General features: G+C 41.5%; 1 protein-coding gene across 4 annotated transcripts in view; it reads right to left on the bottom strand.

Moving 5' to 3' along the window:
- The window catches only part of lpar1 (lysophosphatidic acid receptor 1), a 46,435-nt gene extending 28,714 nt beyond the window's left edge, over nucleotides 1-17,721 (bottom strand). Inside the window, exons 1-2 of one of the 4 annotated variants that reach the window (XM_078088268.1) lie at nucleotides 17,437-17,717; nucleotides 17,241-17,324 (exon numbers count right to left, since the gene is read on the bottom strand). The gene's annotated coding sequence lies outside the window, so the exon portion shown is untranslated. Of the gene's footprint in view, nucleotides 1-17,240 lie in introns of all 4 variants that reach the window. The other 3 variants (XM_078088269.1, XM_040197809.2, XM_040197808.2) reach the window with 3 other exon arrangements.
- Nucleotides 17,722-17,940: the final 219 nt, after the last annotated feature.

Raw genomic sequence — 17,940 nt, 5'->3', positions numbered from 1 at the left:
ATATCAAAGTCTCTTTTATTTCTAAAGCCGCTAAAAACTGTCATCAAACCCCACATTGTCTGTTGAAATGAAATGAGCAAGAGATCACAGTCCCATTGAAATATGTTGAAAGTATAGTTTAGCATTTAGGGGGTTTCATGGGCAGAAATGAAACATAATATTAGTGATGAAACCTGAAAGAGTGGATCACTTTTTTTCCGTTACCTTTTACCTTACTGAGCGTGTCCTCTTTACAGACCAGAACGGACAAACCAAGCGCAACCAACTACACCCTTGTTTACCTCACTACTAGATACAAACAATTGCTATTTAAACCCAAACCATGTCTCCCTGAACTAAATACGTCTCACTGGGAAGAAGCCAAAGTCCAGACTGTTCCCTGCCTCCTGTGGTGTTCCGCAAGGGTCTGTCCTTGACCCCATCCTCTTTATATACTACAAGCTCCCCCTTGGCCGTGTCATGTCTCACCGCTTCTCCTGGGGAGATAAAGGCATGGATGAGCAACAACTTTCTAAAGCAAAAACTGTTCCAAAACCAAAGCCTTCTTTTTGCCACTCCAAACAGGTTCAGTCATCCTCCACTATCCATCTCACCTTTGACAGTCAGGTCATACCCCTCTCCTCTACAGTTACCAATCTGGGAGTTAGATTTGACCCTCACCTGACCTTTAGTGACCATATCAAATACCTGTGCAAAACCTCTTTCTATAATCTCAAAAACATCACCAAACTCCACCCCACTTTGACCCTGTCAGATGCAGAGAAGCTTGTCCATGCCTTTATCTCCTCAAGACTGGACTACTGTAATACACTTTTAACTGGAATCACTGGCAAAAATATCCTGAAACTACAATACATCCAAAACAGTGCTGCCAGGATCCTGATGAGAGTCCAGAAATATGAACACATAACACCCATTCTACACTCATTACACTGGCTCCCTGTCTCCTTCCAGATTGAGTACAAAATTCTACTACCCACTCATAAATGCATAAATGGACATGCAACTCGCTATCTGCAAGAACTACTCACTCCCCAACCTCCACCCGCACCCTCAGATCTGCAAGCAGATCGCTCCTCCGGGTCCCCAACACCAAGCTTCGCACCATGGGCAACCCGGGCCTTTTGTTCGGCAGCGCCATGCAAGTCACCCATACCACCTGAGAGCAGTACGGTCACTGGACTCTTAAACTGGCCTGAAAACCTTTTTATTCAAGCTGGCGTTTTTTTACTTTTTTTCTTCACCCTTTAATTTAATTTTAATTTCTTTAAATTTCTTATTCTTGTAATTTTTATTATTATTATATACTGCTATATAATTATATATATATATATATATATATTTATACTGCTGCTCTTGTTTTTTGTTATCATGTATCTTGTGTACACTGTCCACTTTACTGCACGATCCTGTAAATTTCCCCACTATGGGACTAATAAAGGAATATCTTATCTTGTTTTTACTAGGTTTTACTTTATTTTAAATTTTTCACCTATGTTTTGCAATCTCTGTCGCACTATGAGATCTGCAGAGTGTGCCATAAATAAAACGAATTATTACTATTAAAACCCAACCTAGACCTAAGGCACAGACAAGCGAGCTATTTCCAATAGTTGTTCTGGATCAGAAGGCAGCTGACTTACATCTTGCTGTAATGTGAAGGATTTGTTGCATGACAAATATGCCTACTGATTGAGGTAGACATATCCATTGTTGATCCCGCATTCAATACCTACTGAATTTTACTCAGCACCTCAACCTGGGAGCCGTCAGTGCCCCGTGGCCTTCACTCTAACAATCGCCCTCACTATCAAAAGCATTTTCATCTTTCATTGTATCCATATGACTTTTCATTTAGTTGACATCTGTCAATTACCTCTTGCTTTTAAGAGGCATCTGCACTGTGCAGTTGGGACAATCAAGGACCCCTGGGGTCCGTTTCAAGTGAAACCCTAAACTCTGAGTTGATTTACCCTGAGATGAGAAACTGAGTTTTCGGTTTCAGAACAGCTGTTTAGAGTTGGTTCAATCAACTCTGAGTAGGTTGACTCAGAGTTGAGCACCACCACTGTATGAAGGCAGCATGAATGGAGCCATGATACTACGATTTACCATGGCAACAACCACAAACAATTGGTCGGCATACTTCATCCCTATTGAGCTGCAAATATTAATGCAAGCGTACGACGAGTATGAACCTGTAATTAGAAAGAAAAGCAACACCGCTACTGCAGCAAAAGACAGAGAAACGACGTGAGTTCCAATATAGTGTTGCCAGTTAATATTTCATTTACACACTAATCAGAATCTATACCCGTTACTAACAGCTGAAACCGAAAACTCAGTTTTTTGTGTCCAGGGAACAAAAATGTTTAAAAGACGTTTTCAGAGTGAGGCACACATTTCTCACGGCTCTCCATACAGCAGCTTTACTAATATTGTAAAGGAAACTGCCATTTGCAAAAAAAGTAATACACTACACAAAGAATGTGCTCAGATGTGAGAGGATGTCCACGATAAGTGACGTTAATTATATGAGGACAGGTGAGGTCATGTACATATTTGATGGACTGTGAAGAAAAACAATACCGTTCAAACAAGTAGTTATCTGGAAATGACAATATATCTAACACCGACGTGTTTAACACCCTGCGAAGTAAAACCGCTTCTTCATCAACAGGATTGTCCAGAAAAGGATGCGCCATGTTCGAGAAAACACTTGTCGGTAACGTAACGTAATCTTATTTTGTTCACATGTGGAAACTCCGCTAATATACGTCTGATACAGAGTAAATGAATGAAGTTACCATGGTGACTGACCCTGAGCTTTAGTTACCTCCCTTTCTGAAACAGACAAGAGTTTCAACTAAATCCACTTCTTGAAACAGAACCCAGGCAGCCAATAACGTTTTGTCTAAAATGAAGATTTCTAACTATTGTGCGCAACCCTCCTTTTTTGTCATTGGTCAATATGATACGCCAGGTAGATCCTCTGGATGTAGGTTTATCTTTGAATTTTAGTGATTGCTGGTCTACCAATGACTGAATGGCTGGGTCCAATAAGTAAGTAAACCAAAGTCTGTTTCCAATTTCAACAATCCATCATTCAACCTTATGATTGCTTTTGTTAATACGGTCCAGAGAGGAATACAGTTTTATGGGATAAACCACTGATATCATGTATGACTCTATTAATCCTAAAGAGAAATAAAGATTTGAAAATGTACAGCAAAATGAAGCTCATTTGGATGTTAAAGTTGAGGGCAAAAAAGTAACCCATAAATGATTCCTGCAATTCATCAGAAGGCATTATTGGCTGCGTGGTTTCTGGCTATGTATGAATTATTCATTTCCATAATAAGTCACCTAGCATCTAAGAGTTATTACAGATATGCATAGATTATCACATTGAATAATGATTGCAGTGTTCACATTACATGTCATTTAGCTTTTATCCAAAGAGACTTTTACAATAAGCTCATTTCAACCATAAGGATACAAACTCAAAAGAACAAAAAACAAGAAAGCGTAATTTCATTAAATAATCTTGCTACGGATAAGAGCCATGATAAATACAATTTAAGTGCTACAATTTGTTAGTGTTTTTAGTTGAGGTATAGTCTGAAGAGGTGTGTCTTTAGTTTTGCGGCGTAAGATGTAAAAGCTCTCGTGATCCTCATGTCATCGGAGAGCTCATCATTTCGGAGCCAGGACAGCAAAGAGTCGTGATCTTGTGTTTTGATCTCAGTGAGGGAGGAACAAGCAGTTTGGCAGATGCAGATCTTTGACATAATGATTTTTCAAAAGATGTAAAACTATTTCTAGTGTACAGGATAAATCAAACTCCAGAGTTCAGCTGTGCAGCATTTCTCAAACTTAATTAATGTTAATGATGGAGGTTTAATCTGAAACAGAAGTTTGACCTAATTGCCAAAACCTGAGGATAACACTATAACCACCATGACGGTAATACAGAATGATTATATATTATAGATAAATTAAGCAGATTTCAAACAATAATAGCAGTCCAGACGTGAGATATAAGTGTATCTGTACTGTACTAGGTCTGTGTGGTGGGGAGACATACAGCAGCAGTAAATAAATCAATGCGCTTTACAAACAAAATATCAACATGGTCAATTGGTACAAAACATTGAAAAATATGTTTTGGCACTAGTAAGGCAACATGGGTATTATATGAATAAAACTGAGCTGTCCTTTCTTCTGCCATCTCCCTCACTTCAGTCTTCCGTTCCAACAACCATCTTCCCAAGTGCTGCTTCCCGACGGCAGTTCCCTCCTTTTTTCTCCCTTCTTATTCATTTTTCTCCTCTCTACCTCTCGCTTCCTCAGCTTTCCTCTCCTGTCTACTCCTCTCCACCACCCCAATATCCCCCCTACTCCTCCTCTGCCAAATACCCGCACAATGTTCCCATTGTTTCCACATTCCCACCCTAGAAAGCAGAGAAACAAGACTTGTACTACCTGGAATGCACTCAGTCTCTCACACACACATGGGCTTTCATTCTCCAACTGTCACTTTAACATCATGGGCGAGTTCACACAAACCACACCCTCACAGTCACACAGAGTCTCAAACAGTTGCTGCGGAGCAGTGGGGCACGGGTCAAGGGCTGGATTGAGAGCTTGTGTTGAGTCATGTGTGACTGCGGCCATGACGGGCTGATATACGGCCCGTCAGCAGACAATACCCGCTTCGACCACCTAAGCTTCCATCTCAGCACGAGCGGCCCAAAACAGACACGTTTTCTGCCTTTAAATGTGATTAAGAACAGTCTGCACTATAAAGCCAGAAAACGAATATCCTGTAAATATTCATGCGCACTAGCTACAGTGCATCCGGAAAGTATTCAAGTATTTTGTTATGTTACAGCCTTATTCCAAAATGGATTAAATTCATTATTTTCCTCAACATTCTACACACAACAACCCATAATGACAAAGTGAAAACTGTTTTTTGCTAATTTTTGCAAATCTGTTAAAAATAAAGAACGAAAACGTAACATGTACATAAGTATTCACAGCCTTTTCTCAATACTTTGTTGAAGCACTTTTGGCAGCAATTACAGCCTCAAGTCTTCTTGGGTATGATTCCACAATCGTGGCACACCAATTGCTGAGCGGTTTCTCCCATTCTTCTTTGCAGAACCTCTCAAGTTCCATCAGGTTGAATGGGGAGCGTCGGTGCACAGCCATTTTCAGATCTCTCCAGAGATGTTTAATGGGGTTCAAGTCAGGGCTCTGGCTGGGCCACTAGAGGACATTCACAGTTGTGCCGAAGCCACTCCTTTGTTATGTTGGCTGTGTGCTTCGGGTCGTTGTCCTTTTGGAAGATGAACAGTCACCCCAGTCTGAGGTCCAGAGCGCTTTGGAGCATGTTTTTATTGAGGATGTCTCTGTACAATGCTGCATTCATCTTTCCCTCAATCCCGACTAATCTCCCAGTTCCTCCCGCTGAAAAACATCCCCACAGCATGATGCTGCCACCACCATGCTTCACTGTAGGGATGGTATTGGCCAGGTGATGAGCAGTGCCTGGTTTCCTCCAGACATGACGCTTGGCATTCAGGCCAAAGAGTTCAAGCTTTGTTTCATCAGACCAGAGAATTTTGTTTCTCATGGTCTGAGAGTCCATCAGGCGGGCCGTCATGTGCTTTTTACTGAGGAGTGGCTTCCGTCTGGCTACTCTACCAAACAGGCCTGATTGGTGGAGTGCTGCAGAGATGGTTGTCCTTCTGGAAGGTTCTCCTCTCTTCATAGAACAACGCTGGAGCTCTGTCAGAGTGACCATCGGGTTCCTAGTCACCTCCCTGACTAAGGCCCTTCTCCCCCAATCGCTCAGTCTGGCTGGGCGGCCAACTCTAGGAAGAGTCTTGGTGGTTCCAAACTTCTTCCATTTGCGGATGATGGAGGCCACTGTTGCTCATTGGGACTTTCAATGCTGCAGAAATCTTTCTGTACCCTTCGCCAGATCTGTGCCTCGATACAATTCTGTCTCGGAGGTCTACAGATAATTCCTTGGACTTCATTGCTTGGTTTATGCTCTGATATGCACGTCAACTGTGATACCTTATATAGACAGGTGTGTGCCTTTCTCAATCATGTCCAATCAACTGAATTTAGCACAGGTGGACTCCAATCAAGTTGTAGAAACATCTCAAGGATTAAAGTGGAAACAGGATGCACCTGAGCTAAATTTTGAGTGTCATAGCAAAGGCTGTGAATACTTATGTACATGTTATGTTTTCGTGCTTTATTTTTAACAGATTTGCAAAAGTTTGCAAAAAACAGTTTTCACTTTGTCATTATGGGTTGTTGTGTGTAGAATGTTGAGGAAAATAATGAATTTAATCCATTTTGGAATGAGGCTGTAACAGAACAAAATGTGGAAAAAGTGAAGCACTGTGAATACTTTCCGGATGCACTGTATATGGAAAACACAAAGTGGATTGGTTGCTCATTTAAAAAAGCAACACCTCAATATAATAGTTTTGAATAATAAAAGGTTGTGCTTAGACCTCTTCCTCTCAGTCTGTTTTGTCACACTGTAGTTTTCTCTTTTATTCCATTTGTGGAAAAGTTGTGTGAAAGAAATATGCATTCATAAGAAAAAGGAATTCCACCATTTTGTTTCCATCATCCCTCCTCAAGGCCACTAACCGGGACTTCAGATGTGGGGCTGATAACAGCAGCTAGTAAAGACAACAAGGGCAGCAACGCCTGTAGTCAATTGTCCATGTTCAATTAACCGGGTATTCCATTGGTAACCCGAGCTGTTGTTGTTTGTGTTCATGTCATGTGATAAGGGCGTGACCAATCAGGAAAGTACACAATCAAGTAGCAAATAGTGTAAAAAGGACCAGAAACACACTGTTGTTGTGTTATGAACGAGACCATATTTCAATCGAATAAAAGAAGACAAACTAGACTCCATGTGTGCTACATACTGGGTGCTTATTCAATACCCCAAATGAACACTTTAAAACACTACTCGGGCTTCATTGCTCTTGCGTGCCTTATTAATGCCGGTTGTTGTGCCATTTGTACAATGCCGACATGCATTTCTGTTGTAAGCTATTTTTGAGTGACCTCTTAGCAGAAATCTCTAATGAATCCAAGATCTTCCTGGAAACCTGTGATGCAGCATATCCTGTCTGTCTAGGGCTTTTATTGTGAAGTGTGGAGATGGAATCATCATGCTTATTGTCAATGCCTCTGTAATAAGTGCACTTTTCCAAATGAATAATGAGGCAATGCCTGTGTATATATTTGACTTACTTTACTTACGTGTTGACTTTACTTGGTGATTTACTGATTTGCAGCCTTTGGGTACTTTTATTAAGTTTTTCTTGTTAACGGTATGGATTGTACTGTGTGTCGAGATGGATGCCTTGCATTCCAATCCTACCTACGGGTACAAATAAAGTAACCTGACCTAAAGTACTTTGTGGCCGTAAATATTGTGATCCTCTGCCCATAATACATATCTAACGTCCCGTCAAGCATTTTTCCTTTAGCGTGAGGCATGATGGCATGTAGTGCTAGTACCATTGTTGTCAACTGCTTTTACCCATGCATTGTGGGATGCGTTCAGTCGGCTATACAAGGTATAATAATTCTCACTATACATTCAGACAGCCCTGAACTCACTATAGAGTGTGACGTGTCATTTCAGACACAGCATAAGTTGCGTTTCACATGTCTCAACATGATTTGATTAGAATTACAGGAATCCATTGGCAATATTCATGTTGAAAAGGCAAATAAATTAAGAACTTCACAGCGTACACCAAACAAGTTGTGCACTTTAAATGAGGACACTAAGAAAGCCACACTGCGACTGTTGTTCTCAATGTGTCATGTCCAAGAAGCGGCGTTAAGTTAATTTAATCAGGTTGTCTCGTGTCTATGTTGTCTCGTGATTTCCTGTTTTATTTTGAAAGTTAACCTTCCTCTCGTTTCAGGCAACTTGCTCCTTCCCCTTGTGTGCCGGTCCGATTGTCTGCCCTGCCCCTGATTGTTCTCCCTTGTGCCCCTACCCTGTGTATATATATTGCGTCTCCCTTTGTCCTGTGTCCATGTGTTACCCATTCCTTTTGCCATTGCCAAGTCTTCGTATGGCAAAGGCTTGATTTCTGTTGGTTCTTTTTCTAGCCTACCGTTTTAGTTTCTCGATCATTTTTCTCATTAGTTTTAGTATAGGGCTTTTCCTATTCCGAGAGCGATTTTCATTTTTTTACAATAAACTTTGATTTCGAACCTTGCCTCTAGAGTCGTTCACCTGGATTCAGGTCCATTGTTCAGTTGTGACACAATGCTGTGCAAGTTTTATTCCCCGGGGAGAAGGACTTAATGTGTTAAATTACACATAACTTCATAGAAACGTGTGTGGCTTTCACAATGGCTTCTGGTTTGTCTGAAAGCAAGGTTTATTTTTTTAATAGCAATTAAGTATTTTTTTATTTTAGCCATATATTCTTCCAGGGATCATGACTTGTGAAAGCCTAGTGACAACCAAAATCTTACTCCAGGTTTGTTATCTGCAAAGCAGCGTAAAACACACCCTTTTATTTTGTAGATGTCCATCTAATAAAGTCATTTTGAGGTCATTCTGCTAAGATCTATTCCACATGTTTCGGTACAGCAGGGTTTTTAAAGCTAAATGGCAAATAATCGGATTAATCCTCAAAAATCCCTCAGAAATGCAGTTTAGAGCAGGATAAGATGTATGACACAAATGCATTGGTGTGAGCACCACTTCACACCAAAACTAACACACAATTCCACTTGGATCCAACAAGCAAACCATTCCTCTGTCCCAGAAAGATACCGTAGACTTTAAGGCATCTACGATAACCAAACTCCTCTAAGCATTAAGCAATAACTGGCTCACGACAAACAGCCCCAAGTTTCTTTGTAGTTCACTGTTGGGTGTGTTCAGTCCTCTTCTTATGAAATCACAGTATTGGAGACAGATTCCACGGATGACATCACCCGTAGCTCAGATGCATAATGGCATACATGCGTCAAGGTGGTCTGCTGGGATTACAACGTATCTCAAATTCATCACTCAGTTCTCTGTACCGATAAATGATTATTAGTCCTCCCATGCAAATACACTGTGAAACTTTGACATGTCAGTTGTGAAACACAGTGCGGCCCGTACACGGCATTTGGGAAGTCACATAGTTTTGAATCAATCAGTGATTACAACGTTTTAGGGCTGACTCTCAGCTTTAAGGTGGAGGGGCTTCATTCCCAAATTGAGTGGCTTGTGGTCCTTTTAAAAATAGAACAAAGCAGCAGCAGGACTGTTTCTTTGAAACACACGGACACAAGAGTTTCTATGGCCAAGCAGTGGAATGTTCTTCCATCAGTCAAGCCAGCAACCTGACATTAGTCCAACTCTATATGTGTAACTGAAGACAATACTGAAGCTTGCCTTTATTATGCATTCAAAACAATAGTTACGAAGTGCTTCGTAAAAGGAAGCGGTTTTATAGCTTTGCAAACCAGTCAACTTGCAGTTACAGTCACGTCTCTGCAGAATCTCACCTGTTCCTCATGTTGTTCTATCAGACATTTGTGGGCGATTGGCGTAATTGGCACATCAACTCTTGAATAATGGCCAAAAATGTTACTGTTACCCTGACCTCAAAATATAATCAGTTCATCCTTAAGTCCAGCACATATAATACAAATTTGAAAACCTTTGTTTGAGGCATATAGAGTCAGCGTTGTGTACATAACCTTCTGGTGATTTCACTGTAAATCCAAACAACAGCAGGAAGGGTTTTTACAAGTTATTTGCAGATGTCTTTTTAATAAATATATTTCACTTATAGCTTGGTGTGAGAATAATTTCCTCATTCTTGCAGAATTTGCTTTGTCTTTCTGTTTTTTCCCATGACTAACTTAAGACATCCTTTACGAGACCTTACCCCTCATTGCCCTCACACACAGCACAGAATGGAGCCACGAGCGGTGAAGAGTTGCAATGAAGTTAATTAATGGTATTCATGTTTCAACACTTAAGTGCTGAATTAGTTTTTCACAAGCTGACGAGGTCCGGTGCCCGCCAGCACGAGCCTGACATTGCATCATTCTGGTTTGTGCTCTCGAGATTTTAAACGTCGTGGTCAGACCTAATCATGGTGTAACCAACAGCTGAACTGACCAATATCTACACCTCAAACTTCTGACCAAAGTCCAACTATATGCAATATTAATGTATTTTATGTGCTTCTCAGAATGTCACAATTGCGAGGTCCACTGCAAGACACATTTAGTAATTCCGCCATCGCTCCGTCTCTTGGAATGACAATGCAAGCTGTCAAGATAGCATACGAGTAACCTACATTTCACAGTGAGCACAGTGGTGTAAACTGTAAGCTTTTTGGATTTGGCAGCTCCCACTGTGATGACAGTGCAGCAGTGTGTACAGTGAGCATCAGTGTGTGAGGGGGAAATGATTCTTGACAGGTATGATGAGAATGTAGAAAAATATCTGTGTAAGACTACTAACCTGGGGCAAGTAGGTATGTTTCTGACTACTTTTCTTTCTTAGGGTCTCTATTATTCTCTATCTTGATAGGTGCTCATCTCAGTTTCTGTCACGGTTTGGGTTTACTTCCTGTCTGATTTTGTAGTTTCTTGTCTCTTGTGTCCCTGGCTTAGCTTCACTTCCTGCCTTGTCCTGTCATCCCCTGTGATTGTCTGCTGTGTCCATGATTGTTTCCACCTGTGTCCAATCACCTGCACCTTCTCAGTGTATTTAAGCCATGTGTGTCTCTTGTCCCTTGTCGCGTCATTGAATGTTGTTTGTGAATGCGTTTCGTGAATGTAAGTCTTCCAAGTACCTTGTATGTGTTACTCTGAATCCCGTTCCTGAGTTCCTGGTTCCCGTCTTGTCTGCGTCTTGCCCCCAGGCATTTTTGATTTTGAATTATTAAAAGTACCTTTTTGTCAGAATGCTGCATTTGAGTCCTGCTTCCGGCTGCTGATGCTGATGCTCAGGCTGTGGAAGACCTAGTCTTCAAACCGAGCTCAAGGTACCCTGCAGCATCTGTATGAGACACACCTAGTTTTAATTTAACTCAACTAACTCATCATTAGGGAGTCAGAGCAATGCATAATTTGTGAAATGTCAACCCTCAATCAGTGGCCATTTACTTCCCTCAAGTACCTGCTAGATTCAGGGGTGTAAGTCCCAGAGATGATATTTCAGTTTCCACTTGTTCCATTCCTCAACCTCCACAGATAAGATGCCATTGACTTATAGTTTCACATGGAACACGAACAACTGCCTCATGGGTGAAGAGTTTGTTGACCCTCCTTAAGAATACTTTTACGTAGTGTTTACTATGTATGTCCTTTGCACTGAGTGTCTAATGATGATGAGGGTGGATCAGTTAGACGAAAGCCTGGTGCATTGCATACAGACACTGAAAGGTGCCTGTGTGCATTGGTATCCGAGACCAAGGAGCACTGACGAAGTGGAAATGAGATTGGGTTTAAAAACGACTTTCCGTCAGAGAGGTGAAATATGAAAAATAGATGTGAGATTATGTCACAGCAGGGCTGTGAGATAAACTTTCTGCAGGGCACTCAAAGATTTTTTTTTCAGCGCTCACCCCTACTAGCTATTTTGCCTACTACTTGACTCATTTATTCTCTCAGGATTATTAAAATAAAGCAACCATGAAAAGGTTGATTCGTTTCGATGGGAGACGTCAACAGTAGGCCTGTCGCGATATGCAATATACTGACACAAAATAGGAAAACGAGTGCGATCATTTTTGGTGGTGCACTATTCATTTTACATATAAATGAACGTCACCAACATTTTAGTCGATTGCGCTGTCCTCTTGCGCTTGTGCTATTTGTCCCGGAGCTGCCTAAGCCCCGCCATTGTTGGAGGCGGGGCTTAGGCAGCTCCGGTGTGGGAAGATTTTGGCTTTAAACCGAATAAGAGAGGAGAGGAGATAAGAGAGGAGAGCCAATAACGTTAACGAGCCGGTACGTCCACTTTGTTTAAAAACAGTGGCAACAGAAACAGGCAACACAACTAAGCAAAAACCTCATCTGAAACAACAACCATGCACCCTGTCTTTCAACCTGGGGTCCGTTTCAAGAAGCGGGTTTAGTGGAAACTTTGTTAACACTGAGATGAGGGATGTTCTGGGTTGTCTCTATCAGAAAGGGAGGTAACTACACCTCATGGTCAGTCACTATGGTACCTAACCTGCTCCTGACCAGGTTAGGTTCACCGGCTTTTCTTCAATAAACCTCGAGTTTCTTTCAGTCTCCTCCCTCTGACACCAGCCCAGCCAATAACACAGCGCTCTTTCATTTCCTCATTCATTCAATTACGTATTTTAGTGCAGTTTTGACATATGACCAAAATAAGATCTCTGTTACATGAAAGTGTTTTCACGAACATGGCGCATCCTTTTCTGGACGATCCTGTTGATAAAGAAGCGATATTACTTCGCAGGGTGTTAAACATACGTCGGGAGAGAATATTGTCATTTCTAGATAACTACTTGTTTGAACAGTATCGTTTTTCTTCACAGTCCATCAAATATGTACATAACCTCACCTGTCCTGACCTATAAGTGACGTCCCCCATCATGGACATGCTCTCACGTCCGAGCAGATTCTTTGTGTAGTATTACGTTTTTCTGCAAAGGGCAGTTTCCTTTACAACATAATATATAGTAAGCTACTGTCAGAGCCACGAGAGATGTGTGCCTCGCTCTGAAAACGTCTTTTAAATGTTTTTGTTCCCTGGACACAAACCAGTGAGAGCCATTGAAGAAGAGTTCCACAGGATGCACCTAAATAAAACACATTATAGGTTCAATACCATTGTACCAGTTTTACCAGCGATATTGTTCTTGTGATTCAATATGAGCATGGGTGTGCATTTCAAGCCTGTGTGTAGTGCATTCTAACAGAGTGTAAAAAATCTCACTTTCGCACTGGGAATTAGTAAAACATATGGATTATGATTAGTGTGTACATTAACTGACAACACTATATTGGAACTTACAGCAATTTTCTCCCACGCCGTTTCTCTGTCTTTTGCTGCTGTAGCGGTGTTGCTTTTTTTGTCTAATTACAGGTTCACACTGGCCGTATGCTTGCATTAATATTTGCAGCTCAATAGGGGTGAAGTATGCCGACCGATTGTTGGGTTGTTGCCATGGTAAATCGTAGTATCATGGCTCCATTCGTCCTGCCTTCATACTGTGGTGGTGCACGCGCTCAACTCTGAGTCAACCTGCTCCGAGTTGATTGAACCAACTTTAAACAGCTGTTCTGAAACCGAAAACTCAGTTTTCCATCTCAGGGTAAATCGAATCAGAGTTTAGGGTTTGACTCAGGGTTTGTTAAACCTCCTACTTGAAACGGACCCCAGAACTACTGTCGGTTCCTCCGGACTGCTCGCTCGCCTCTTTGGCTGAGAGAAGCGCACGGCGACGTCCCTGGACCGCAATAAATGTTTGTGCAATAATCGCAACAAAAATGCATTCTTCTAGTATCACCCGCACAAGGTCAGTGGTGACTTCCAACACAACAGTGTGACATGTAAGGCTTCCTGTGAAAATCACAGTTTTGTTTTTACATTAGCCAAAACGAAGAGGAAATGACAGATGAGTTTGAAGAAAACATTTACATCTGCAGCAAGTGTCAGACATCCAGGAAACTCTACAATCATACTAAGGTACACAATTGATAAGTCTGAATGTCACAGCAATCCTATTAAAAGCAATTTTAATTACGGCCCAATGTGAAATTATATAAACAAAGAAAGATACGCATTAGTTACCACCTAGAGGTATTTGATATCGCAGAAAATGACGCTTTTCTAAGAATGTCAACTAAAAGTTTCTGGTGTGGGATTTTAGCTTTATAGTCTGTTATTGTTTTCAAATGGAGCTAATGGACTGATCGTTGTGGTTCCCCAACAAACCCCATGGCACTGCCGACTCAAAAGTCTCAACTAAAATCATAAAGCTGATTTCCGGCACAGACCTGTCGTACAAACAACGGCCATTCTCTCCAGATGTGGCTCGCCCACTCAGCTCGTTGTTGTGATGACCGCCACAGATTTTCCATTGCGTGCCAGTGCCACAAGTAGGATCCCACTGTCTCTGAGAAAATGTTTAAGAACACTCTTCTAATCTTTAATTAATTAACTATTTGCTGCATCTCCAATATTCTTATAGCTGTTGTCTTATTCTCTTAAATTATTTCCTTGCTCTCATGAACTTCAGGAAAATTTCTTTTGTCCACAACGGCTCACAAAACTCTTGTTACCTGCATGAATGTGGAAACAATCTGGACGTTGGCAGAAAGAATGGGTGGAATGCAGGACAGTGGATAGGGGTGGGGTCATTCCTTCGATAATCACAACACAGATGTTTCAAGGACTTCTCTTTTGACGGATGTCAGAGCTCAAGTGGGGAAACATAAAACAGTCATCTTCAGGGGAGACGATAAGTCTCTGCAGGGGGGGAGTTTTGCTTAGTTTGACCGAGAAGGTCAGATGTCAGAAGCATCAGCTTATCCCTTTTTTCAAAAAAGCTTTACAACAACTCGTCGTGAAACAACTTTCAGATGAGTGTGATTTTTCAATCCTGTCAAGTCTATCGACCGGGACTAATAGCCGGTGCTACCTCCCTGATTACTAAGGAAACCACCGAGCTCCACAACAATTCAGTAATTCATATGCAGGGTGACACGATATGATTAACCATTGAGATGTCTTTAGGAGGAGGACAGGAGATTAACCTTTCTGGTACCAAGCCAGTAGCTCTTGCAGTTTGCAAAGGCATTCATAGGGAAAGGGAAACTTTTTGGATTATTATTGGATAGCTCTGAAGGCTGTTCCAAATGTTTTTCTGTGTAATCCTTTTCCTGTTGTGTCCATTTTGATATTTGTCGTGTCCATTGATACAGTAGGTCTCCTGTTGCCCTTAAAGTGTCACTGCATCATATGCATTGTATTATATTTATACTATTAGAACATGTGTAAAACGGTCATGTTTTTAGCTTGTTTTGTTTATAGAATGGAGGCTTATGTGTCCAAACCCATCCATCTTAAAACATTGGATGCCAGATTCTCTTTTAGATTTAACTTCACAGTTTTTCATCAAATTTGTAAGAATGACTGGATTGAAATCTGTAAGCAACACAACTGGCCTCGGTTAAATAAACAAATAGGTCAGGACGCCAGGGTGCTGCAGCCCTAGTTCTAAAAGATTGTGTGATAACAAGTATTTATTATTCATCATGTTGAAGAGGAGAAGCCAAATTGTCTGACAATGCTAAAGACTCTTTAGTTGCCTTATCTGACCTTCTGACTGTAGCTGTTGGATGTGTCACAGCCTGGTTTAAAGTCAGCATACAAATTCCACAGAGGCTCTTAAAGTCAAAGTAACAATGTTAAAAAGTTCCCATATTCCAATCTGGAAAATATTGCAAAGTATTAAGTGTGCCAATGTGACTTGTTGTGAGATGTTACTCAGAGAATGTGGGTTCTATAATTAAAAACAGCTTCAAAGCTAATCAATCTACACAACTGTAAAAGGTTCTCACCCTCCTCTGAACCTTCAAAGACCCCCTGAGGTTCCTGGCGATGGGAGGCAGGTAAAAGGTCTTCTCACCATCTCTTGGGAATCCACAAATAAACACTCACAGACATACACTAACGCAAACCATTTGAGTCTTGGTTCAGCATTAATTGGGTTAGATCAAAGGGCAAGGACACCATGCAGGGAGCAAATAGCGTACTTCTTTTTTCTACATTCAATGGTCAGTTAAAAAATGGATGGTTTAGAAACATTCTTTCTTAGACGCATCTCATAAATGCAGAAATAATTTGGCTTGAAATTCAGGTAAAGGTGTTCTGAATACTTTTGCTGACTCCTTTTCCCTCCAATTCCATCAAATTGATCCTCTAAAGGACAAATGATCACTAACTGCATAGCCATAAGGTCAACAGACTGCCACGCAGGCTGAGTCATAATTTTGAACAGACCTGTAAGGAGTCGCTCAAGAAGAACAGAAATGCAATTTCACTCTTGTAAATGCTAAACTGAGTTGATAATCTTTTTAGGTACCATTCAGATGAAAGACTAAATCCACTTTTTGTAAGAGCCATGAGGTCTCCTCCTGCAAAAACAACAGGAAGTATGGCCACAGATGACAGAAATGATCATCAATGACAGATTGTTCAATCATGATTGAAATATTGATATTCGAAAGAAAAAGATGTCTTTTTGTGGTCTGTCAATGGAGGGCAATAAGCACACAGCCACATCCATTCTTAATCTCCATTCTGGTAGCAGCGTCAGATTAATATTCTTCTGCCTGAGAGTCAGACATCTGGAAGGACTGATCAGGTTTTGGTGTCAGGACCAAACCCCCATAATCAGTTTTGCAATCTTTTAACAGAGTTCACAGAGAATTTAAGTCATGCAATAAATACAAATGACGCTCTGGCACTGAGGCCAGGGGCCACAGCACAGCTTGGAGTATCGACTTCTGTCGGTAGTAGACAACATGAAGGCCTTTACTTCGGAAGATGCCAACACCCGCAAGAGATGTTCACTGGGCCTCTTCATGATGTTCAATTACCTCAATCTACAAGCTACACTTTGGCCTACACCCTAAGCATTGCCTTTTGGACTTTTATTTTCTTACCAATGGTGTTTTATTAAAAGAGAGAGGCTCAATGAAGAAAACAAAATCAATTAAATTTCAATAGCCCCCTCTTGACTGCGTGGAAAATCAACACGGCAAACAACTGTTTACTCCCAGACCCGGTACCCGCTTTGGTTTGTTTTCATCCGCGCTCTCCCTCCCACAAATTTTGTTCAAATCGCAGAGTTTGATGAAAGAGCCCAGCTCTGTGCTACCAAGTAGGCTACATCTTTACAGCCCGTGCGCACAACCGAGCGTCTCCCCTGCAAGTAACGGCGCGCACGGCGCATTTTCAGGCATCTGCTAATACCATCAAAGTCTTATATCTCGATCGCTTTCTAGCCGCGTCTACGTGGCAGGTAAACTTATGATTATATAAAGATGCCCACACACCCGTGCGTGCGCTTGGAGACGCGCTTTAAGTGACCCAGAGAAAAAGGGCAAAACAAATTGTTTGTTCATTTATAAAGATTCGTTCAATGAGCATTACGCGGTGAAATACTTACTGTGGCTTTTTTTCCAATGTTGCTAGAGGTCCAACCGGAGTTTGGTTTCGTATTGCCTGAAATTCCTCCCCAACAGACCAACTCCTAGTGATACGGCGCAACTATTGTGTCAAAGTCGCAGAGGTGCAATAAAAGACTCCAAATCCCAAATGCAGCCAGATAACCCTTTCATTTTATGTCCGTGCAGAAAAAATACCTCTTCCGATGTCTTATTGCTGAGGTAGATGTCGTTTTCTCCTCGCGTTTCCCTGTTTTATTGAGTTAATGCGAGAGGAGTTTGCCTTGATGCTCTCTGTCGCGTCTCCGTGCCTCTCTGTGCTGGCACGGCTCTCTCTCTGTCTATCTCGCTCGCTCGCTCGTGCGCACGCGCGCGCGCGATTCACTTTAAGTTCCCCACATAAAAGACAGGTGAAAATAACATATTGTTCACATTTCCTCCCACTCATCTTGTAGGAAATTAATGTCCTCTCATGATGTGTGCCCTTTTTGCTTGAGGCATTGGTTTTAGCATTTATAGTGGAGAGTTGTTTTCCTCCCCCCCCCCAGTGCCTTTTTGGAAACACATGTTTTTTAGTAACTTGTTAAGAGAGAGACAGGAAGGGAGAGGAAGAGAGGGGTGGAGTGAAACCGAGGGTGGAAAAAAAGCGAGCAACCAACACTGAGGAACTCTGGTTGATATTGTATTCCTCTATTAACCCTC

The sequence above is a fragment of the Gasterosteus aculeatus genome, chromosome 14 (genome assembly GCF_964276395.1).
Source record: "Gasterosteus aculeatus chromosome 14, fGasAcu3.hap1.1, whole genome shotgun sequence".
Classification (NCBI taxonomy): Eukaryota; Metazoa; Chordata; class Actinopteri; order Perciformes; family Gasterosteidae; genus Gasterosteus; species Gasterosteus aculeatus.
The sequence above is the reverse complement of the archived record's forward strand: the minus strand, read 5'-3'. Positions and strand labels throughout refer to the sequence as shown.